At 41.6% G+C, this 25,009-nt stretch overlaps 2 pseudogenes; both read left to right on the top strand.

Annotated features, from left to right (window-relative positions):
* Positions 1–10,756, top strand: part of LOC149213285 (uncharacterized) — a 190,625-nt pseudogene extending 179,869 nt beyond the window's left edge.
* Positions 10,757–10,787: 31 nt separating this feature from the next.
* Positions 10,788–12,831, top strand: LOC149213284 (uncharacterized; annotated as a pseudogene).
* Positions 12,832–25,009: the final 12,178 nt, after the last annotated feature.

Genomic DNA, 25,009 nt, shown 5'->3' with positions numbered 1-25,009 from the left:
AACTGAGTACAATATTTACACGATGGATGTGTTAGGTTAATGAATTCATGGGCATAGTGTCATGGTCCTCCACAATTGTAACAAATTAGTTGTCCTCGACCTTTGCCAGGTCCTTGTCTGCGCCCCTGAAAGCATGTTCGCGCCATCCCAGCACTTTGGTCAAGAGGCCGCGTTTCTGCCTAGACTCTATATGCAGGTATTTTGTCCATCATCAATTCATAACTTCGGTAGTTGCGCTCATCATGCCCTACCGACAAGCAGAAGTTGCAGAACAGTTGTTGCGGTGTTTTTACAAACTTCTGCAGCAAATGGAAATTATCAGTTGTATGTTTCCCTGCTTCCTGACATATAGCGCACCACAATGCAGGCCCCGCGCTCGGTCCTGCTTGGGCTTCCTACCACAAAGGCATCGATCCCCTCCTGCAATATAGTTCACAAAGACCGGGCAATGGTCTTTTTCATGCCCCTGACCTTTACATTTCAGGCACCATATTTCTTCACGTGCCTCTGGTCGAACTATTTTGTCCTCCTTCAAAATTTGCAATTCGAGGCAAAGATTTTGCAACTGTGCATGGATCTACTGAACCCCTTAATTCGGATCTTGCATTGGTGTTTCATGCAGCCTTATGGAAATCTCCAAGGCCTCTGCCTGAGTCGTAATCTTCTATTGTGACAGTGCAACCCTAAGGTGAGGTAGGAGCGAAGCCACGAACCACTTGCGGTGTTTTCATCTATTAAGTTCATATTAGCTTCGTAGATTTTACACTTCAATCTCTGATCCAATTCCCAAGGTGTCTCACCAGGTTTCATCGCGATTTTCTTGAACCCCACAAATGATTGTGCCTCGAATTTAGGCTTACTGAACTCTTTATTCATCGTGGTCTAGATCTCTGCCAACCCAGCATTTGCGTTATCATTAGAGTACTTGATGTGCCAAGTTAGCGCGCGATCCTGCAAAGTGCTAACCAATGTTGCCTTCTTCATGGGATCGCCTGTCACGCCCTGAGCTTCCCATACAGCTTTTATGATGAACAAGAACTGGTCCGGGTCTTCATTTCCCAAGCCCTTAAATAAAGGCAGCTTTACTAAATTTTCCATGTTGAAGTGCGGTGGAGGTGGTGGTGGTGTGGGCGAAGTCACATGTGACGGTGGTGAAGTTGGAGGTAGTGTAGGTGGAGGTGGAAATCGCAGGAATCCATGTTTTATGAACTGAACTACACTTCGCAGAGAAGCCTGCACTACTCCCTCTTCATCACCCAATGGAGGTGAAATCAGTGAGCTATATTTAGGACCCTTTCTTCCTTCATTCCTGTAATTCTTTCCACTTCGCATAGCTCCGAACATCAAGGTAGCTACATAACCCGTTTTTCGCACAATAACATCTTAATCCAGGTATTTAAAGACTTCAAGTACTTACCTTGCGGACCTTTGAAAAAGCGCCACTATACCTCCCTGTAACTAACTAAGGTATCGACTGTGAATTCAGTCACAAACCCTCCTATGATGCGATCGAGCCAATGATCGACAGAACATGCGATCTTATCCTCAGAGGCTTCCAGTCTCTGTACTAGCTCCGGGGTCTAGACAATAGGACCGTCAAGTCTCCACCTTCCTTGGCTATCCACTAGCTTCGTGATCCACTCGTATAACTCAACTGGAAACGAACAGAAAAATATCTCTTGGATTTTTGTATATAGGTACCTATCCAGCCACTGTTCCTTTCTCAGCCACAGACTTCTCTTCTCCTACACCGCGAATTCATGGATCTTCCTATCCAACCAATCTTCGACCTCTTTCTTAGTTGGATTCCATTGATACAACATCACACATCTCTTATGCAGATTCTGGTCCCGACAACGGAACCATTTGTTGGCTTTGTGGGGCTTGATCCAGGTTCAGCGTTAGTTAGCCAAACAAATCCCTACACCAGTGGCCCTTTCGACATCAACCCGCGGAGCGCGGACTGAAGTCTCACCCGAAGCAGTATGGGGGGGTGTTGGAACCAAGTTTCCGCACCCTGAGATGGTCATGATGTTGGATTTTACCCTTAGCCCGTACTTTTGTGCAAATCACTAAGCTTTAGGGCTCTATTGGTCTACCCTTTATTCCGCCCTTCAGTACCTTCGCGAAGGTGTACAATTGACCTTCCCATAGCCTTAACCTGTGGTCCAGGTACTTTCACGCAGCTATGACAACATACTGTATAGGTTCCCAAGTTATCTTAAGTGTTCTACTTATCTTACTAATCAATCATAGTTAGCACCACGTAAACTGATATTCTTACTTGTGTTCAATTAACCAATATAATCACATATATTCACGCATCACATAAACATTGTAAATTAAACCCAAAACGCAATATAAGTAGATGCATTAACAAGAACTAAATACATTGTAATTGTGGAATACTTCTCTTTATTGATATCTTTAAGTTAATACAGACTCTATCTGCCCTGCGCACTCAGCTGCAGGGGTCCACGCACTCAGCTGTGGACTTCCACCCTAGGCCTCTGTGCACTCAGCTGCAGAGCCTCTACCTACGCTAAGACTCGAGAACACTTAGACTCCAATGCTTAACTCCTCACTTCATTCTTCGCTATTCAATTTGAACTACTTAGAGCTTACTTACTTAGCTCCTTTTTATACAATCCCATGGTCCGCGGACCATGGGTGGATCTTTATAGCCGACTTTACACTTTACACAATAAGGGTGGACAAACCTTTATGACTCTTGACACCTTCGTGCTCCGCGACCACAAAATGTGGAGACTTTACAACTTTACTACAGAATTGTCCCGAAACATGGGCTTTTAGCCCCAAAACTGTCCTTAGGGGAACCCGCTCCCAATAGAGGGTGACGCGGTTTAGCTTCGGTATGCCCTAGTTGAGTTCTTTTGGTTTGATTCCCACATTCATGCTTGGAATATGGCACAGGGGTGAATGGATGAAGAGAGATTTGGCTTAGACATTCTATGGTCGGGTCGAACGTCAAAGTCCCATCCCAGGTTTGTTTTTTTCACCATTACTAAAAGGTTATTTCTCCTTGTATTTCTATGAGCATTTTGATGGATTATATGTGGTCTATATGGTTGTACTTCCATGAGTATTTATGTTGTTATTATGTTGGTTATATGTGTGTTTTATGACAACAGATATGAATGGATTTCTGCATATTTTTTCTTGTAAATGAATGGATAATGTATCTATGGCCTTGTTAGCGCTTGAAATTTCACCTCAGGCTGAGAAAGGTAAACCTCAAGGCAACATCAAACCATTTAGCCTCGTAGCTAGCCCTACGGGGCAGGAGAAGGCTCTCTCCGGTCTATCTCGGTAAAATCTTCAATGGATGAGATGACCAATATGGTAACACTGATTTTAGGCCAGTAAACTGATCAAAAAGGTTGATTTTGGATTTTTAGGGTTTTTAGTGGCAAATTGAGGAGAGGGCAATTTTGGGTGCGGGGATTGGACAGAGTTTCTGCAAGGGGTTCTTTGGGGTGAGGTAGGAGACAGTATTGGTGCCTTTTATTGAGGTGGATGATCAGGAATGACAGGTTAGGAGCCAAGGAGAGCAAACAATAACTTTGAATTCCCCTTAGACAGTAGAAAACATTGAAATTAAACAAACTTAAAAGCAGAGCATGGCAGGCATGAATTCTTACTTTAACACTTCATTTGTTTAATGTGCAGAAGTAAAAGAAGGGAAATGATTCACATAACACACTTACAAGTACATTGAGAAACACACCATCAACACATGAGTCCACAAGAATCCCAAAGAGGACTGCAAAACCCTGGTCTTCCTTAGCCAAAAATTGCAGAGATACAGTGAATAATACAATAATAGCTTCTCCCTCAAGAGTCCAACCATGAAAATGAGCAAGAAAGTACATAATATAGATGATATGACCTCTTTCCCTGCCTCCATGGGTCGAGCTCACTATCCTAGGAGTTGTTTCAACCACTTCTAAACTAAGCACTACAAACTAGGCAGTCAAAACAACTTGCCTCTATAAGTTAGGAAACCAATTCATTCATTTAATATTTACCCTTTTCATGAATGAATCTTCTAGAAGTGTTACATAAGAGTAAAAGTGTCTTTCAAGTACAAAAATTACATCAAAGATAATCATAATTCACCCCAAAAAGTCAAACTGGGTCAAACTGCGTTTTTCTGAGCTGTACAGTGCATTTTGGAAAAATCTGCCTAATAGGTCGCGCGCCTTTGGATCCACTTTTGGGGCACTTTCAGGTGGCCAAATTGAGCAATAGTAGGCTTGTTGGAAAGGTATGTGAGTCTACTTTCCAACCCAACTGGAATTTTTTAATTTGGTAGTCATTTGCCCCTTAAAAATTGCAATCTCCCAAGACTGCTTTCTGCAACTCAAAAATGTGGCAGAAAGTCAAATTTTGCTTGTTTTTTGACTTTCTAGAGGCCCAAAACTTCATAAAATCTCAATTCCATTGATGAGCATATGTAACTTCTCATGAAAAATCTGGAAATGCTGAGTTTTTGCAAAATGGAGTTGCCATGATGTAGGGTCGCGCGGGGGGTGAGACCCGTTAATGGGGAAAAACCTGTAAATGCCTGAAAAAACCAAAATTTGCCCAAAATGCTCAAAAAAAATTTGGGATTTGTGCTGAGGCTGAGTTATTTAGTTCCTTGGTCCTTCAGTGATGCCTCGGCCAAGATATGAAGGGGATCAAGCCTCTTTCTCCCTTTTTGTGCCTTCGCCAACCGCCTTTGGAACATCTTCATTTTTGCCTTGCACACGTGCATTCTTGCCCAATAATGGTTCTTCATGTTCCTCAGCAATTTCTTCTCTTGGTTGGCCCTAGCCAACAGCCTCTCCAAGTGTGCATTTACCTGGATGAGCATGGACTCTCGCTCAGCAGGAAATAGATCACCGGGTCTTCTCCGGTTCAAAATGCGGTCACTACAAATCCTCCACGGCTCATCAAGAGCTTGTTCATCCTCCAACTGTTTGTTGCGCTGCTCAAGATATGTGATGGTCCATTGTGCCCCCTCTAATCTCTTCTACAAGGCATCATTTTCAGCTCTAAGGTGCTGAATGATCTCCTTTGACTCTCGACTAGGAGAACTAACATCAAGATCAATAAACTCTATGTCCAGAGCACCTGATGGTCCCTCATCAATCTTGGGTTGTTTTCCCCTCCCTGGTACCTGTGCTGGTGAAGAAATCGAGGCCCCTTCCACCTGATGTGGAGATAACACTCGCTGTGTCGATGAAGAAGGCGAGACCCCTTCCACATGCTGTGGAGAAAGTACTCGTTGAGCTGCTGCAAATAAGGCCCTCTGGCCTCTCTGATAAGTAACCATAGGTGAGGAGCTGACATGTCTGGTGACGGGGATGTCATGCTGCTGTGAAGGTCCTCCCTCCTCATGAATAACCTCGGGATGTGGTGATGATGGTGCTGTGAAAAACTCACGAGAGATGAACTCCTCCCATGAGATGCCCTGCCGAGCCAACTGATGTAACACCACTAGCTGAATCAAGCCATAATGGTAAAGGCTCCTGTACTGCTGTGCCGGGCTCTTCCTCTGCATCATGGACACCATCTTCTCAATGTTCTGATAGAAGAAAATAGGGATGTTCATCATCCTCACTCGGGTGAAGTGCATCAAGAGGCGAATATGGTATGAATATACCTGTGAAAATATGCCCTCACAGGTAAAATAGAGCATGATGAGCCTCATGATGGGAGCATACTCACTCCTGAGAAATCTGAAGGGAAACACTCCTGTCAAGTGTCTCATGAGTGTTGTTCTAACAAAAGGCTCAAAATGAACACTGTCCAGCACCTTGCGCTTATTCCATATCTCCCCGACATTTGGTATCCCTGTAGCCTGTGCAATCACCTCGGGTGTGAAAGTGAAGTCCACCCCGGCAAGGTTGACATGTCTATCATGCAAGTGTAAAAAAAAAGGCGAGCCAACTCTCTGTGGTGCTGAATCCGAGAGATCCTCTCACAAAACACATAGCAGGACATGTACTGGAAACATGAGACTGCCATAGGACAAGCTTGTAAACTTGTCAAAGAAGTGGGCTCCTCTCTCCTGTGATGGCCACCCTTTCCACCATTATGAGGCCTCCTCTGTATCTCAATCTCTGAAGCTGATGCCTGGTCATCACTCTGCTCATAGGTTTCGGTTTCTGACATTGTTTAAGGAGCAGAGTGGACAAAATGTACTGTTGCTTCTGCTTTATAAAATGTTGATTTATATGATGTTTCAAGGGGACAAGGAACATGAGGGGAATGTTAGGGGAGGGACATTTTTTAAAAGGAAAATGGGAATACATGTATACAACAGGGAATTTAGGGAAAAACACTGCAAACATCACTGCATATGCATCACTAAATACATGTGTTTACATGGGTATTATGAGGGGTAGGTTTAGGGTTTGATTTTTTACTTTTTAGGGAAAAGGGGTAGGGTTTATTTTCTTCATTACAAATTTAAAAGGAAAATTTACATGGAAATACAAGGAAAATGAAATGGGAATGAGGAGAAATGATTACAAGGTAAAAACCATTGAAACAGCATAAAACCCTAACAAATTTTTTACAAATTTAATATGCAGCCATATGGAGCTTTTTCTCTTGCACAATTTGATCTTTAAAAACACATTCATGATGTCCTTCAAACATAACAAGCAACCAATTTTGAGTTTGGAGGGCCTACCTTAAGCAAATCGGCGATTTGATAGCTCCTTGGGTAAATTTGCAATTGGTTTGGTAAGCAGGGTGTTGACGAGTCGCACACCTCACCCAACGGGTCGCGCGCCACTGACGGGTCATGCCCGTTGAAGAAATACACTGCTGGAACACTGCTGACGAGTCGCGCGCCTCTGACGGGTCGCGCACCTGGTCTGACGGGCCGCGCGCCTGTCCAACTCCCAAATTCACTCAAACTCTCACTCAATCGCTCTTGCAAACAACTTGGATGCACAAAGAGGGTCGATGGAGGGAGATTGGGCCTTTATAGCTTTCATTTGAATAAATTTCATGCCCAAACCCACTTTATAATGTTTTGCTTTGACACTTTATAAAACTGACTTTTCTTGGTTTCCTTTGTCCTGAAATTGACTGATTTAATGCTTTTGCTCAATTCTTTTTTGCAGGGATAGCATCTGAGGGATCTTGGCAAGGGAGCCAGGGTTTCATACTGTCCTTGGAAGCTTTTTGAAATTTCATCACTTTTAGAAAAATTTGAAAAATGACCTTGGCTTTAAAAACAGAGTTTTTAAATCCAAGGTGAAAATTTATTGTACAAGATTGAAATTTGCGAAGAAACACTTTTAAAATCATCCCTCTGGCTTGTTGGGCACCATTTGACCTTCAGAGACATGACCTTGTAAACCATCTTGACCAAAACCCTAGACCTAGGAATTTGACCTCAAGACAAAACAAGACAAGCTTGAAAGTGACTAAGGACTGCAATGACTTGATCTAGCAATGCCAAGAGGGGGACAAAGACACCAGCTCCTCCATCAGGGTTATGGCATGCCTAATGGGATGCAAAAATTAACACTGATGAGACACCTACCTATGCAAATGCAAAGAGTTTTTATCACTGATGGAGGGCTCAAGACCGACTCTAACATTGGCTCCAATGGGGATGGTAGCTCCTTGGAGGTACCAAGAACCTTAGACCTCTGGGAGAGCAGACCAGTGCCTTATCCATTGGGCAATGGAGTCAACTTTTACACATGTGACCAAATTTGGACAACTTTATTTGACTTTGACAAGTGACTGAAATTTAAACTAACTTTGACATAAACCGACTCACTTTATGCAGAAAATAGACTAACTGAAACAACTTGAAAAACTCACACCAACTAATCACCATCTTTAGAATTATAGCCTTCACTGCGGGCCCCAGACTAAAGATGTAAGATCAGTTCACACTTGCTGCAGAATGAAAGTAAAATGGTAATTACAATGAGAGTGATTAGAGCAGAAAATGCTCAAGCATGATACCTTTTGAGCAGCCGGCCATTCACCGACCCACCGAGACATTCATCACCGTTCATTTCTTTGAGAAGAAAAGCATTTGGACCACGGTATGCTGCAATTTTGTAGGGACCTTTCCACAGGTTGTCAAATTTTCCATGTTTCCCTTTGTCTTCATTTCGGGCATCCCACCTCAAAACAACATCATCTATCTGAAAATCATCTGATTTGGCCTTTTTGTCATAGATTTTCTTTATGCGCTCCTGCAACTTAAGGGAATTCTGATGAACCTCCTCTCGTGTCTGCTGTAAATGAATCATTTGACTAATCCACTGTTGCATAGGGTCCTCCTCGCCACCAGCTTCTTGCAGCAACTTTGCCACTGGAACACTAAGTGAAGTAGGAAACATTGCATCTATCCCGTAAACCAGTTCAAAGGGTGACATACCAATTGACTTCTTTTGACTTACCCGATCATCCCATAATGCATTTACTAACTTTTTGTGCCAGCTCTTCTTATTTATTTCCAGCAATTTCTTTATGATGTTCACTAGAGATTTGTTCAAAGATTCGGCCAACCCATTTCCTTGCGGATGGTAGGCGGTCGAATGCCCCAAGCTGATGTTATATTTATAGCAAAAATCAACCATTTTCTTCGACTTAAAGGCTGCTGCATTATCTGTAATCAACTTATGTGGACAGCCGAAACGTGACAATATGTAATTCTCAAGAAAAGAAATAATTACCGAATATGTGGCCTGACGAGTGGGAATGGCCTCAATCCACTTCGTGAAGTAATCCGTGGCGGTCAAGATCCATCGATGCTGCCCGGAAGATGCTGGGTGGATTTCGCCAATAAAGTCCAAGCCCCACTGCTGAAATGGTGCGCTGATTTCAATGGGCTTGAGAGGCAACGGCTGTAACTTTTGCTTTCCTTGAAAAATTTGACATTCATGACAGCTCTTCACTGCTTTATACACATCAGAAAATAAAGAAGGCCAATAAAAACCAACTCTCAAGATCTTATTAGCCGTGGTATTCCAAAACAAGTGACCCCCACAGTCACCTTTATGAAAATCTTCTACTGCTGTCTTAGCTTCTTCTTCGACTAAACAGTTCAGCAAGATGCCGCCGGGATCTTTCCAATAAAGTGCAGATTTGATGATGCAAAATTTTGTTGCCTTTAGCTTCAATGTTCTAGCTTTGTTTCTAGGCATTCCAGGGGGTGAAGACAAATTTTGAAGCACATAAACTATATCAGCATACCAAGGAGAGGAAACAAAGATATCCGATACCTGTAAAGCTGAGTTTTCTTCATCTTCATCGGATAAGGCAGCAATCAAATTGATGTCTAAGACATGGAGATTCCTTTCAGCCATCAACTTAGCAAGACCTTGACCTTTAATCAACTTGGTAGGCTTAATTTCTACATCATACTCTAACAGTGCAGTGATCCACTTACCCCTTCTTCCTTCCGGTTCCATTTGTACTAAAACATCCTTAACAGCTGCGTTGGGAACATATGCCAAAATATGAGAATTCAAAATGTATACCCGGAAGTCTTTCAAGGCTTTTATCAGCGCCAATGCTTGCTTCTCAATGATATTATAATTCAGCGCTCCGTCCCTTATGATGCGGCTGAAAAAAGCTGTTATCACTTAAGAATTCTAATTTCAAAACCGCTCACATTAGTTTGATGGTAAAAAAATTCGGTGCTAGTCTAAGTTTGATTTTTGTTTTTAGAGTCTTGAGTCAACTATGTATTCTCATTCATCACCGGTCATTCTCATTCATCCCCGTCTCACAGCCATGTGTCAGTCTTGTTCAAAAGTTACTATGTGTCACAAAGCCCTTTAGGTTATTTCGTAGCTCATGTAATAATTTTGAAGTGTTTTCGCAGCACATAAATCCTTTTAGCAGTTTCGCAGCACATAAATCCTTTTAGCAGTTTCGCAGCGCAACATGTTTTAAGTGATTTCGTAGCGCATAATTCCTATTTTGTACTCGTTGCACTACGAAATTGGGGATTTGTCCTAATTCATAGCCAATCCTACACAGCTGTCATATCCATCAAAATCCATTATCAGTGATCAACTTATACCCTTTTCCTGTCAATTCGACCGCTTATCCTTATCATTAGGTCATTAGGTGTCGTCGTAAGCTCAGATTACAAGTTTCAAAAGAAGATATATTTCGCCATCTGGTTTTTTAACATGGGCAAAAAAGCTTCAAATTTTCACAACCCTCAGCTCCAGAGATTGCACAGCCTGTGGATGGTAAGAAATCTCCATTTGGTCGCTTAGCCAGTGGATTAGGTATACGATCATCTTCTAAGATTCCAGTTGTTGACGATCCTACGGAAGATTCAACACAAGTTGCAGTCATGCAGGAAGGTGCACTTGGGACCATCACAAAGGGATTCTTGGACACGTCAAAAAATGCAATGAGGGTTGTTCAAATCAAAGCTCGGCACATTGTGTCACAAAACAAAAGGAGATATCAGGAAGGTGGTTTTGATTTGGATATGACATATGTTACCGAAAACATAATTGCTATGGGTTTTCCTGCCGGCGACATCAGTTCTGGTATTTTTGGATATATGGAAGAGGTTATGAAGTTTTTTGAAAGTCATCACAAGGGAAAATACAAAGTGTACAACCTTTGCTCTGAAAGATTATACGATGCTTCACTGTTTGAAGGGAAGGTTGCTTGCTTCCCCTTTGATGACCATAATTGCCCTCCAATTGAGTGCGTGCTCATGGCTGAAGGAAGATATTGAGAATGTAGTAGTTATTCATTGTAAAGCTGGCATGGCTAGAATAGGGCTCATGATATCGAGTCTTCTTCTTAACCTCAAGTTCTACCCCACTGCTGAAGAATCCATTGCTTATTACAACCAGAAACGGTGTATAGATGGCAAGGGTCTTTTTCTTCCAAGCCAAATTCGCTATGTAAAATATTTTGAACGAGTTCTCACATATTTCAATGGTGAAGTTCAACCTGATAGGAGATGTATACATCGGGGATTCCTTCTTCATAAATGCCCTTACTGGGTTCGACCATCTATTACAGTATCTGATCATAATGGAGTTCTCTTTCAACAGAGAAGCATCCAAGGACAGAGGATATTGAATGCTCAAGGGCACGAGCACTGCAACTAACAAAGAGGTGCTTTCTGTTATTCATCATTGAAGGCAATTGACTTTGGGCTGTCTGTCTTTTTCAAACCTGGTCAGGTGTTCACTGATGTGGTTGGAAGCCCATACTATGTTGCCCCGGAAGTGTTATGCAAACGCTATGGTCCAGAGGCAGATGTGTGGACAGCCGGGGTCATCCTATACATCTTACTCAGCGGTGTTCCACCATTTTGGGCAGAAACACAACAGGGAATTTTCGATGTTGTTATACGAGGTCATATTGATTTTGATTCAGAACCCTGGCCCACAATTTCTGAGAGTGCCAAGGATCTTATCAGAAAGATACTTACTTCAAAATCATCTGAGCGCCTGACTGCTCATGGAGTTCTATGTCATCCGTGGATATGTAAAGATGGTGTCACTCCAAATCAAGCTTTGGATCCAGCTGTATTATCTTGATTAAAGCAATTTTCCGCAATGAATAAATTGAAGAAGATGGCACTTATGGTAATAGCCGAAAGCTTGTCAGAGGAAGAGATTGCAGGTTTGAGAGAGATGTTTAAGGCAATGGACACTGATAATAGTGGTTCAATAACTTTTGATGAGTTGACGGCTGGCTTAAAAAGATATCAAAATGTAGCAGAGTTTGAGTTAGTGTGGTGGAACAGAGGAAACAGTGCAAAGAGAAAGGTATCTATTTGGCATCCTATTCTTCTACCTGGATGCTTTTATGTCGGTGATATTGCAGTTCCAGGATATGAGCCTCCGAATATGGTTCTGGTGCTTCGTGATCTCATTGATGGGACAGCTTTGAGATCTCCATTGGATTTAAGACAAGTAGGGCATATAGACAAACGAAGAGGCATGGATAGTGTATTCTTCTGGTTTCCCCAGGCACCTCCAGGATATGTTTCGCTAGGTTGTATTGCAAGTAAGAGTACAATGAAACCTGAGGAAACTACTTTATTACGATGTGTTCGTAGTGATTTGGTAAGTGGAAGTCAGTTTCCTGATAACAGCATTTGGGACACAACTGAAATTAAACATACGAGAGAAGGCTTCAGCATATGGACACTAGATAATGAGCTTGGCACATTCATTGTGAGAAATGGATTCAAAAGGAGTTTCTAGCGGTAGTAAGTGACATCACAGCTCTTGTCGCTCTCAGATTCGTGGTTCACAACCATGATAATCTCTTCGTTGCTGCCGAAGCAACACATGCTGTGGGCATCTCTGTCTTGATCTACAAGCTCTTCAAGGAACGGAACTGTGCAAGCTTATCACTTAAATCTCAGGAGCTTACTGTTATATTCTTAGCAGTGAGGGTGTACTGCAGTTTTGTTATAGAATATGATATACACACAGTGCTTGATTGTGCAACATTAGTCACCACTTTGTGGGTGATTTACAGGATACGTTTCAAGTTGAAGGCAACACATGATGAAGATTTGGATAATTTTCCGATATATTATGTGGTGATTCCATGTGCAGTACTTGCCCTTTTTATCCATCCATCAACATCCCATAATATTGTAAACAGGATACTTTGGGCCTTTTGTGTTTACCTTGAAGCTGTTGCAGTTTTACCCCAGCTTCGCGTGATGCAAAATACAAAGATAGTTGAACCATTCACAGCCCATTATGTGTTTGCATTGGGTATTGCAAGGTTTTTCAGCTGTGCACATTGGGTACTCTAGGTTTTGGATAGCCGTGGCTACTTGTTTTGCATTGGGCCATGGCTTGTGGTCGTTCATGGTACTTTGTCAGAGATTGTTCAGACTTTTATTTTGGCAGACTTTTGCTACTAATATGTTCAAAGTGTTGTAGGAGGGCAACTTGTGCTGCGGCTTCCTTCAGGAGTGGTGTGATTTCAATCTAATGGCTCCGCTGAAGTTTCTATGGAACTGGTGTATGCTTTGGATCTGGTGCCAAAATGCGCTTTTCCGCAAAAGCAATTACTTCTTGCAGAAATTGACATGGCGGATGCAGGCTCAAAATCAGGAGGTTATGTAGTATACTCAACTTGCTCAATTACAGTTGACAGAGAAATTTGCTTCAGACATTGGTGTTAGAAATGATGAAAATATGGGCAAGATGTTGCTTCAGAATAGTTTGAAGGATAAGTCAGAGGTGGATCTTTGTGGAAATTTCATAAATAAAAAATCAGCAGGAGTTTTTTGGCATACTTGAACAGGTTTTTGGCAATGGTAACTGTCTCACTTCTGATTAAGATATTAAAAGACAAGACAAATCTGGTGCTCCTTTTTTTTTCAGGAAATGAAATCGAAGATAAGGTATACAAACAGAGTAGAGTCTAAGACTGTGTTTTTGAAATTACACAGTTACAATTGAGCCAATCAATTATGATGGACAAATCAGCAAATCTTTTTGAAAGGTGTTGTCTTCACACATGAAACGGTGGACAACACATCAAGGACGTGGCAGTCTGCTCTATTTTGGGTAATTAAAGGATAAAGAGTATGTTTATGTGCATTCGAATATTTTAGGGAAAACTGAAGCCGAGAAGCAAGGGTAGTCTCCTAATATTTATGGGCAGTTAAGAAGATTCAGCATCCAAGCATCCAAGGTCAACATGGAGTATTAAACACTCATCTCAGCCAAACTGAAAGAGAACCAGATGTCAAAGAACGAGGAGAAACCATCATGCTTGTAATATGGAATTACAGTCATAGTTGATTTAGAACTCTTAAAAAGCTCCAGTCAGCACTTTATTGTATTTATTAGTTAGTTAAATGGTTGATAGGTGTCATTAGAGATAGTTATCGAATTCCCCTCATGCTGGAGGAGGAATCTCAATCAGTTAGAATAAGAATTCTATATATAGCTGAAACAGCAATGTAATGAGGGTTGGAAATTTTATAACAGAGTACTGTTTTGGCTTATGTAAAGACAGAGTTCAGTAATATAATTTGACTGCTTTTCTTCTCAGGATTCATGAAGGATTTCTATGTTCAGAATGTATGATTTTATCTTTTCCTTAATGTCTTTTGCAGTTGCATAGATGTACAATCACTCAGAATTCACTGATTGTGCTCTGATTTCCTGTGTGCATTTATGAGTTGTGGTTCCATATGTGTTGTGTTCTGAATATTCAAATGCTAAGTGCCCTGACTTCTATGCAAAGGCAGTACCATTGTTTACTGAAGTGTGATTGACTCCATAGGCCCAATGGAAACTTATGAAATGTTTGTCCAGCCTTTATGTTTGTCACTGTTATGTCACAAGAGTTAGCCATCTTATTCTTAACCAAAATCAATAACCCTTTGAGAGAGCCCTCTCAGGCTAAGGAGGCTAAGCCTTAGTCAAAAGATTGGTTTGAAACAGTTACTTGAAGTCTTCCTGGCTTGCAGCCTTCCAGGGCTTGATTTTAAGATAACAAAAGCTATGGGCCTCTCAACCCCATCCCTTTTTTGCATCAACACGGCTGCCAACGTATGCTCAGAAGCAAATGAAAACAAAATAAAATCTTGGGTATAATCTGGGCTGATCAAAGTTGGAGCTGAAGACAAGATTACCTTTACCAAGTTAAAAGACTTCACCGCCTCTTCGGTCCATTTGAGCTCGCTGTCCTTTTTGAGCATGTTGGTTATCTCTCTAAGATGTTCGGCAAGATTGGGAATAAAGCGGCGCAGAAAATTCAATTTACCATTAAAAGACTGAATTTCCTTCTTGCTTCGGGGCTGCTCTAATTGCTGAATTGCTTCCACCCATGCAGGATCTATTCGAATGCCATCTTTAGAAATAATATGACCCAGCAGCTTGCCTTCGCTCATAGCAAAAAGGATCTTCTTCGGATTCAATGAGATGCAATACTTTCTGCACTTTTGGAACACCTTAGTCAAATGAAACAAATGCTCCTCATCTGATTTAGAAAACACAGTCAGATCATCAAGATAAACAACCAAAAAGACATCTTTCTCATTAGCGAAGGCCGTGTCCATTGCTCGCTGAAACGTGGCGCCAGCGTTCTTCAATCCAAACGGCATCTTGGCATAATGAAATGTACCCCATGGAGTAGTAAATGATGTCTTATCACGGTCATCTTCATGTACCAAAATCTGATTATACCCGGAGTAACCATCAAGCAATGACATCCTTGATGCCCCCACTACCCGCTGCAATATATGATCCATTTTGGGCAGCGGATAGTTGTCCTTTAATGACACCTTGTTTAGATTTCTGAAGTCTATACACAAGCGAATCTCACCGGTCTTCTTTCTCACGGGCACCAAGTTAGAAATCCAATCAGAAAATCGGATTGGCACTATGATTCCAGACTTATATAACTTGTTGACTTCCTTCTCGATCATTGGCAGCAATTTAGGATTAATTCTTCTCAACTTTTGTCGGAAAGGCTTTTGATTTGGCTTTATGGGAATGGTATGCTGAATGATACTTGTGTCATACGTTTTCAAATCTGAATAGTCCCATGCAAAAAAATTAGAAAACGAAGACAACAATCTAATATATTCCTTCTTTACCTTGGGCGACAATGCTTTTGATAGCTTCACCATCTTTGGATTCTCGGTTGTCCCAAGGTTCACATCTTCGACACATTCGTCCGTTGGCCTCAAAGTTGGCTTGCGGGCCACATCATCTTGATCGAACAATTCTTCCAAAGGAATTAATCCTTTAGGAATGTAATTGTCCTTGAGCTTCAACACATCCATCTGATTCACTCCTTCAGCTTCCGAATCTATTGAGATGTCTTCAAATTTACCTTCAATTTGCAGAAAATCTTTGATTTCTTCGTCATCTTGGAAAACTTGCCAACATCTTTGATTATCTGGAACTGTAGGACGATGCTTTACATATATCTCGAACTTATTGCTGGAATTCATGGGTATTTTCAGATTACTTGCTGCCTTTGCCAATGCATCCGCAACACCATTTTGAATCTGGGGCACACAAGTCAAAGTATGTTCTGAAAACAGTTTCAAGATATCTAGGACAGCATTCCGATATGCTCGCATACGAGGATGTTTGGCCTGAAATTCACCTTTCACTTGCTTGATAACCAACTCGGAGTCGCCATATACCGCTATCTTCTTTGCCTTCAATTTCCGAAGGATTTTCAGACCAGCAATAAGAGCCTCGTATTCCGCCTCATTATTTGAACAATCAAATTCCAATTTGTATGAACATACCCATACCTTGCTTGGAACTTGGTTTTGAACTGAAAATGGGCTTCGAATCCACACACCTATACCAGCACCATCGCTGCCCACTGCGCCATCAAAATCCATGGTCCAAAGACCATCCTCATCATCTTCTAAGTGCTGAAAATGTGATGCCGGTGCATTCTCTGTTTGCTGCCCATTTGTTTCAGCTATTGGCTTTATGACAGCAGGCCTTTCTTCACTTTCCTTTCTCAAAACTTCTCTGAAATTTTCTGAAATGTCTGGTATATCCTCTACTTGAACTAACTGACTATCTACCTCATTGAAATTATCCGCAAACAAAACAAAGGATTCTAAATCTGTCTGTACATAATTTACAGGATGATTGACTGGCTTTTCCCTACTAGTGATCATGTATTTCATCTTTTGTTCTCGATATAACTTCCTCATATGACCAAAAACTGGAATTGTGGCATATGAAAAATCAAGCTGAAGTGTACCTTTGAGCTTGGCTCCCCAAGACCTCGAAAGCAACATTCCAAACCGCGGAGGAATATCCGCCACCACCACATCCATCAAAACATTATTTGCTGGGATTTGATCTAAACTCACCACCAAGTCCTTGATCAAACCAATACATTTCACCCGGCTGGAGTCAAACGAATACAAATCATGATACTTCCTTGTGATGTCAAGTCCCAGCTTCTCCATAATCGCTTTCAGCATCAAATTATGTGAAGCTCTAGAGTCAAACATGGCATTGTGCAACACATACTCATGCAATCGCAAACTGATATAGAATGGAGGAACATCACTTTCAGGAGACTCACCATTTAAAGCTGGTCCAAAAATTAGCTCCGGCTGATCATCTTGTACATTCACCGTGTCTAGCATTGGATCAAAATTCAACATCTTGGAGAGCTGGCCTCGGTAAGTGCTATTCTTCATGATTTCCGTCAAAGGAATGGGCACTTTCAACTTTGCAATCTCATTCTCCAAACTGAAAACTGAAACCTTCTCACCTTCTTTAGCCGGAGTGTCTCTTTTTTCAGCTCTATCTCTTGGTGCATTTGATGGCTGGTCTATTTTGCTTGCTGATAATGATTGGCCTGCTAGAGGATCGCTTATTTCTTTCCCTTTTTTCTGCGGGACAGCAGAACCATTCTTTGCCGAAGCTTCTGTTCTCTTCTGGATGGGATTTATGGGAATCACTCGGTTCCTCAACTGCCTTTGCTGACCTTGCTACGCTGATAAAGCATGCAAATACCCTCTTTGATACTCTTCTGATTCTTCTTGAAGTGCTGCATCGTTTGACAGAATATAATGCTCATCTTGGGGAATGATGGAATTACTCACCAGCTCTTCCTCTTCTGTAATATAAGTGGGCATATCATCAGGAGTGAAGAAGTGATTTTCCTCTCCAACATTATCACCTTCATCCTCTGATTCTTGGCTAACGAAATTCTGCTGAAAAGGACGTTTCATTTTCTGCTGAACTGTTGCCTCTTGTGCCTTTGTTTCACGCTGCTTGATTCTATATTGTTGTTGTTGTTGACCTCTGAAATTAGGATTATGGATCTACAGTTTCGGCTTGTCAATACGAACATTTTCAAATGCCCTCTTAAGTTGTTCAACTTCATGAAGAAGCTGATTTGAAGTAGATGCTTCCTCTTTGATTGTAACTCGCTTTTCAGCCTTCATCCTTGCTCTTTTATCATTCAAATTTGCTTCAACACTAACAGCAATTTTCTGCATATCCTCTAAGGTAGGTGGATCTCTGTCTCTCAATGAATAGGCCATCTCCGGATCAAAACCATCCGGGAACTTAAGAAGTGCGGATTTTCTAGATGGCCTCAAATCATCGGGAATAGCATTATAAACTGTATTGAATCTGATTATGTAATCTTGAACAGACTCACCCGGATTACGCTTGAGGTTTTTGTATTCGGCATTAATTTGAAGCGGATCCTTTCTAGTTTCCCACCGATCTAAAAATTGATTATGTAGTGCTTCCAAGGTGGCAATGCTTCCGGCTGTCAACCCTCTAAACCACTTTCTAACCTCTCCTCCAAATGTTTGCACGAACAACCGCATGGTAACATCTTCTTCATCTATCTCATATAGATCGAAGAAAGTTGTCATTTTGTCAATATGTTGCTGAGCAGTAATACTTTGTGGAGTGCCATCAAACATGGGGATTTTACTTTGATAATCGGCTGGCATATCATGAAGATTTTGGGGAAGAGCAAGTGGGGCAAACTTGGCAGCCATTGCTTTAGGAGGGGGAGCAGGATGTGTATGAGGAGGAGGAGTTGTGATAGCAGGGATTATAATAAGAGGAGCTGAAGTTTGTGGAGTTGGGGGAGTCGGAGGGGTAGGAGAAGTAGGAGGAGAACCGACTGTTGATTCGGAATAGGTGATTATAGGCGAAACTGAAACATAAGGAGGATAAGATTCTTCGTGAGTCGTGATAGTAGATCCAATGTGATCAGAGATATTCTTAACAAAATCAGCAAGGGTAGTAGCTTGAACACGTGACTGGAGATGTCTCAAGATAAAATTTTCAACCAATTTGTTATGTCTCTAAATTCAATAGCAGCTGCAAAATTAGGGTCAAGGACTAGAGAATTGAGCGCACTTTCAGACTTAGCTTTAAACAAGGACAACTAAAAGCTTTCCTCAAAATCAATATCTTCGAGATAATCAAAAATAGCTGGGCATGAATGAGATTTGAAAATGGGTCTAGGATCAGTAGCCATCTTGTTTTTCTCAGAAGACTAGAAAAGAAAAACCATTCAGCCTGTGAAAACTCTCAACCTATCATCCACGGCTCAAAGTTAACAATTATATTGGGGTAAAGTGTCAATGAAGCGCTATGTTCACCAGCTCACGGAGATTGACTGAAGCAGCATTTATCTACTAACGCTGATGTAAAACAAGAGCGTTTTCAAAGGCTACCTGGCGTATCTTCAGGCTCCGTCTAAGACTTGTGAAATAACACGTCAATGAGCAAATGAGTAGTTTGTTCTCTCCAGTATGGTCGCCAGTATGTTAGCACTTGAAATTTCACCTCAAGCTAACAAAGGTAAACCTCAAGGCAACATCAAACCATTTAGCCTCATAGCTAGCCCTACGGGACAGGAGAAGGCCCTCTCCGGTCTATCTCGGTAAAATCTTCAATTGATGAGATGACCAATATGGTAACACTGATTTTAGGCTAGTAAACTGATCAAAAAGGTTGATTTGGGATTTTTAGGGTTTTTGGTGGCAAATTGAGGAGAGGGAAATTTTGGGTGCGGGGATTGGACACAGTTTCTGCAAGGGGTTCTTTGGGGCGAGGTAGGAGACAGTATTTATGCCTTTGATTGAGGTGGATGATCAGGAATGACAGGTGAGGAGCCAAGGAGAGCAAACAATAACTTTGAATTCCCCTTAGATAGTAGAAAACATTGAAATTAAACAAACTTAAAAGCAGAGCATGGCAGGCATGAATTCTTACTTTAACACTTCATTTGTTTAATGTGCAAAAGTAAAAGAAGGGAAATGATTCACATAACACACTTACAAGTACATTGAGAAACACACCATCAACACATGAGTCCACAAGAATCCCAAAGAGGACTGCAAAACCCTGGTCTTCCTTAGCCAAAAATTGCAGAGATATAGTGAATAATACAATGATAGCTTCTCCCTCAAGAGTCCAACCATGAAAATGAGAAAGAAAGTACATAATATAGATGATCTAACCTCTTTCCCTGCCTCCATGGGTCGAGCTCACTATCCTAGGAGCTGTTTTAACCACTTCTAAACTAAGCACTACAAACTAAGCAGTCAAAACAACTTGCCTCTATAAGTTAGGAAACCAATTCATTCATTTAATATTTACCCTTTTCATGAATGAATCTTCTAGAAGTGTTACATAAGAGTAAAAGTGTCTTTCAAGCACAATAATTACATCAAAGATAATCATAATTCACCCCAAAAAGTCAAACTGGGTCAAACTGCTTTTTTCTGAGCTGTACAGTGCATTTTGGAAAAATCTGCCTGACGGGTCGCGCCCCTGCCTGACGGGTCGCGCCCCTGCCTGACAGGTCGCTCGCCTTTGGAGCCACTTTTGGGGCACTTGCGGGTGGCCAAATTGAGAAAGAGTAGGCTTGTTGGAAAGTTCTGTGAGTCTACTTTCCAATCCAACTGGAATTTTTGAATTTGGTGGTCATTTTCCCCTTCAAAATTGCAATCTCCCAAGACTGCTTTCTGCAACTCAAAAATGTGGCAGAAAGTCAAATTTTGCTTGTTTTTTGACTTTCTCGAGGCCCAAAACTTCATAAAATCTCAAGTCCATTCATGAGAATATGTAACTTCTCATGAAAAATATGTAAATGCTGAGTTTTTTCAAAATGGAGTTGCCATGATGTAGGGTCGCGCAGGGGGTGAGACCCGTTAATGGGGAAAAACCTGTAAATGCCTGAAAAAACCAAAATTTGCCCAAAATGCTCAAAAAATTTTTGGGATTTGTGCTGAGGCTGATTTATTTAGTGCCTTGGTCCTTCAGTGATGCCTTGGCCAATATATGAAGGGGATCATGCCTCTTTCTCCCTTTTTGTGCCTTCGCCAACCGCCTTTGGAACATCTTCATTTTTGCCTTGCACACGTGCATTCTTGCCCAATAATGGTTCTTCATGTTCCTCAGTAATTTCTTTTCTTGGTTGGCCCTAGCCAACAGCCTCTCCAAGTGTGCATTTACCCGGATGAGCATGGACTCTCGCTCAGCGGGCAATAGATCACCGAGTCTTCTCCGGTTCAAAATGCGGTCACTACGAATCCTCCACAGCTCATCAAGAGCTTGTTCATCCTCCAACTGTTTGTTGCGATGCTCAAGATATGTGATGGTCCATTGTGCCCCCTCTAATCTCCTCTACAAGGCATCATTTTCAGCTCTAAGGTGCTGAATGATCTCCTTTGACTCTCGACTAGGAGAACTAACATCAAGATCAATAAACTCTATGTCCGGAGCACCTGATGGTCCCTCATCAATCTTGGGCTGTTTTCCCCTCCCTGGTACCTGTGCTGGTGAAGAAAGTGAGGCCCCTTCCACCTGATGTGGAGATAACACTCACTGTGTCGATGAAGAAGGCGAGACCCCTTCCACATGCTGTGGAGAAAGTACTCGCTGAGCTGCTGCAAATAAGGCCCTCTGGCCTCTCCGATAAGTAACCATAGGTGAGGAGCTAACATGTCTGGTGACGGGGATGTCATGCTGCTGTGAAGGTCCTCCCTCCTCATGAATAACCTCGGGATGTGGTGATGATGGTGCTGTGAAAAACTCACGAGAGATGAACTCCTCCCATGAGATGCCCTGCTGAGCCAACTGATGTAACACCACTAGCTGAATCAAGCCATAATGGTAAAGGCTCCTGTACTGCTGTGCCGGGCTCTTCCTCTGCATCATGGACACCATCTTCTCAATGTTTTGATAGAAGAAAACAGGGATGTTCATCATCCTCACTCGGGTGAAGTGCATCAAGAGGCGAATATGGTATGAATATACCTGTGAAAATCTGCCCTCACAGGTAAAATAGAGCATGATGAGCCTCATGATGGGAGCATACTCACTCCTGAGAAATCTGAAGGGAAACACTCTTGTCAAGTGTCTCATGAGTGCTGGTCTAACAAAAGGCTCAAAATGAACATTGTCTAGCACCTTGCGCTTATTCCATATCTCCCCGACATTTGGTATCCCTGTAGCTTGTGCAATCACCTCGGGTGTGAAAGTGAAGTCCACCCCGGCAAAGTTGACATGTCTATCATGCAAGTGTAAAACAAAAAGGCGAGCCAACTCTCTGTGGTGCTGAATCCGAGAGATCCTCTCACAAAACTCATAGCAGGACATGTACTGGAAACATGAGACTGCCATAGGACAAGCTTGTAAACTTGTCAAAGAAGTGGGCTCCTCTCTCCTGTGATGGCCACCCTTTCCACCCTTATGAGGCCTCCTCTGTATCTCAATCTCTGAAGCTGATGCCTGGTCATCACTCTGCTCATAGGTTTCGGTTTCTGACATTGTTTAAGGAGCAGAGTGGACAAAATGTACTGCTGCTTCTGCTTTATAAAATGCTGATTTATATGCTGTTTCAAGGGGACAAGGAACATGAGGGGAATGTTAGGGGAGGGACATTTTTTAAAAGGAAAATGGGAATACATGTATACAACAGGGAATTTAGGGAAAAACACTGCAAACATCACTGCATATGCATCACTAAATACATGTGTTTACATGGGTATTATGAGGGGTAGGTTTAGGGTTTGATTTTTTAGTTTTTAGGGAAAACGGGTAGGGTTTATTTTCTTCATTACAAATTTAAAAGGAAAATTTACATGGAAATACAAGGAAAATGAAATGAGAATGAGGAGAAATGATTACAAGGGAAAAACCATTGAAACAGCATAAAACCCTAGCAAATTTTTTACAAATTTAATATGCAGCCATATGGAGCTTTTTCTCTTGCACAATTTGATATTTAAAAACACATTCATGATGTCCTTCAAACATAACAAGCAACCAATTTTGAGTTTGGAGGGCCTACCTTAAGCAAATCGGCGATTTGATAGCTCCTTGGGTAAATTTGCAATTGGTTTGGTAAGCAGGGCGCTGACGGGTCGCGCACCTCACCCAACGGGTCGCGCGCCACTGACGGGTCGTGCCCGTTGAAGAAATACACTGCTGGAACAGTGCTGACGGGTCGCGCGCCTCTGACGGGTGGCGCACCTAGTCTGACGGGTCGCGCGCCTGTCCAACTCCCAAATTCACTCAAACTCTCACTCAATCGCTCTTGCAAACAACTTGGATGCACAATGAGGGTCAATGGAGGGAGATTGGGCCTTTATAGCTTTCATTTGAATAAATTTCATGCCCAAACCCACTTTATAATGTTTTGCTTTGACACTTTATAAAACTGACTTTTCTTGGTTTCCTTTGTCCTGAAATTGACTGATTTAATGCTTTTGCTCAATTCTTTTTTGCAGGGATAGCATCTGAGGGATCTTGGCAAGGGAGCCAGGGTTTCATACTGTCCTTGGAAGCTTTTTGAAATTTCATCACTTTTACAAAGATTTGAAAAATGACCTTGGCTTTAAAAACAGAGTTTTTAAATCCAAGGTGAAAATTTACTGTACAAGATTGAAATTTGCGAAGAAACACTTTTAAAATCATCCCTCTAGCTTGTTGGGCACCATTTGACCTTCAGAGACATGACCTTGTAAACCATCTTGACCAAAACCCTAGACCTAGGAATTTGACCTCAAGACAAAACAAGACAAGCTTGAAAGTGACTAAGGACTGCAATGACTTGATCCAGCAATGCCAAGAGGGGGACAAAGACACCAGCTCCTCCATCAGGGTTATGGCATGCCTAATGGGATGAAAAAATTGACACTGATGAGACACCTACCTATGCAAATGCAAAGAGTTTTGATCACTGATGGAGGGCTCAAGACCGACTCTAACAGGCCTAATAGATGGTAATGCCACAAATGGCATGAGGGAACAATGGTTCTTAGCGATTCTCAGATAAGTACAAGATCCCTATGTTTAATTTTATTGATTACACGTGTAGATTACATGTTTGTGACATGTTTGATGAAATGCTTGTCATGGGTAGTAGGGGTTTGATTAAGGTCTTGTTTAACTTATTGTTTTAGCTTCATTATTTCCCTGTACTTTTACTGATCTTAAGCTATCACTCCATTCTGGGCAGTGACCTGGGCTCTGGACTTGAAAAAGTGGCTTAAATCCTGAGATTGTTGGCACAGAACTGGAAAAATGAATCTCTAGACGTTGGCACATAAGCCTGTGAGAAGGACTTTGGGTTTTTGGATGTTTTCATGCTTATAACATGAGAGCGACTGAGGCCTAAGATGGTCAAAACTTCAGTAGGACCTAGGGGAAAGCTTTCTGAATTGTTGGTTTGGTTCTTGTGGGTCCTGAAGCTCATGTTGGATGACTGTGTGTTATGTTTCCATCGATTCCACTTCCTTAAGGTCATATAAGAGGTTGAATCCAATCATAGTATCCTCTCGTCGTATGTTCACCCCGGTTGGCTAGTTACTTTGGTAGATGTGGGAGGAGGGTGTTACAGAGTGGTATCAAAGCATGGTTCACCCCTTGGACTGGATGGGAGGTGTGTGTTGGTCATGCATGCATGTTAGTTGAATGTGTGTCTCTTACACTTGCATTCCATGTGCTTGTTGCATTTGCTTGATGATTGATTATGGTTGTAGTAAGGTTGTCATGAGAAACTTGATATTGATTTTCTAGAATGATTCGTCATGAGTAAATGACTAGTTTCATATGGTTATATGTCACTTACATGTTGATTATATGTCACCTACTTATATCCTTGTATGTTAGGCTACATTCTTGTAGGTTTGATTACATGTATCAGTCATGTAGGTTGATTACAAGAAGTGATCGCTTATGCTTGATTACATGCATTTATGTGTATGTGTGGTTGATTAGGCATTGCTTATGCATGTGGAAATGTGTACAATTGAGTAATGGTTTGTTGAGAAATGGCAACAAGAAATTCCAGCTTAATTTGTCCTTGAATTAAACTGAGAATTAAAATAAAAAATTATTCTCATACAAACTTGTAAATAGTTAATTAAGTTTAATTAACTTAATTAGCATAGGAATTTCAAGTTGGAAGTCTTTCTGTAGTCATATATACGTTCTCCCTAAGTTTTAGGGGTCCGGGA

Source organism: Pinus tabuliformis, chromosome 1_1, assembly GCF_031772625.1.
Source record: "Pinus tabuliformis cultivar Carrire ecotype Pingquan chromosome 1_1, CPIR1, whole genome shotgun sequence".
NCBI classification, from domain to species: Eukaryota; Viridiplantae; Streptophyta; class Pinopsida; order Pinales; family Pinaceae; genus Pinus; species Pinus tabuliformis.
Note: the sequence above shows the minus strand (reverse complement) of the source record. Positions and strands in the feature narration are given on the sequence as shown.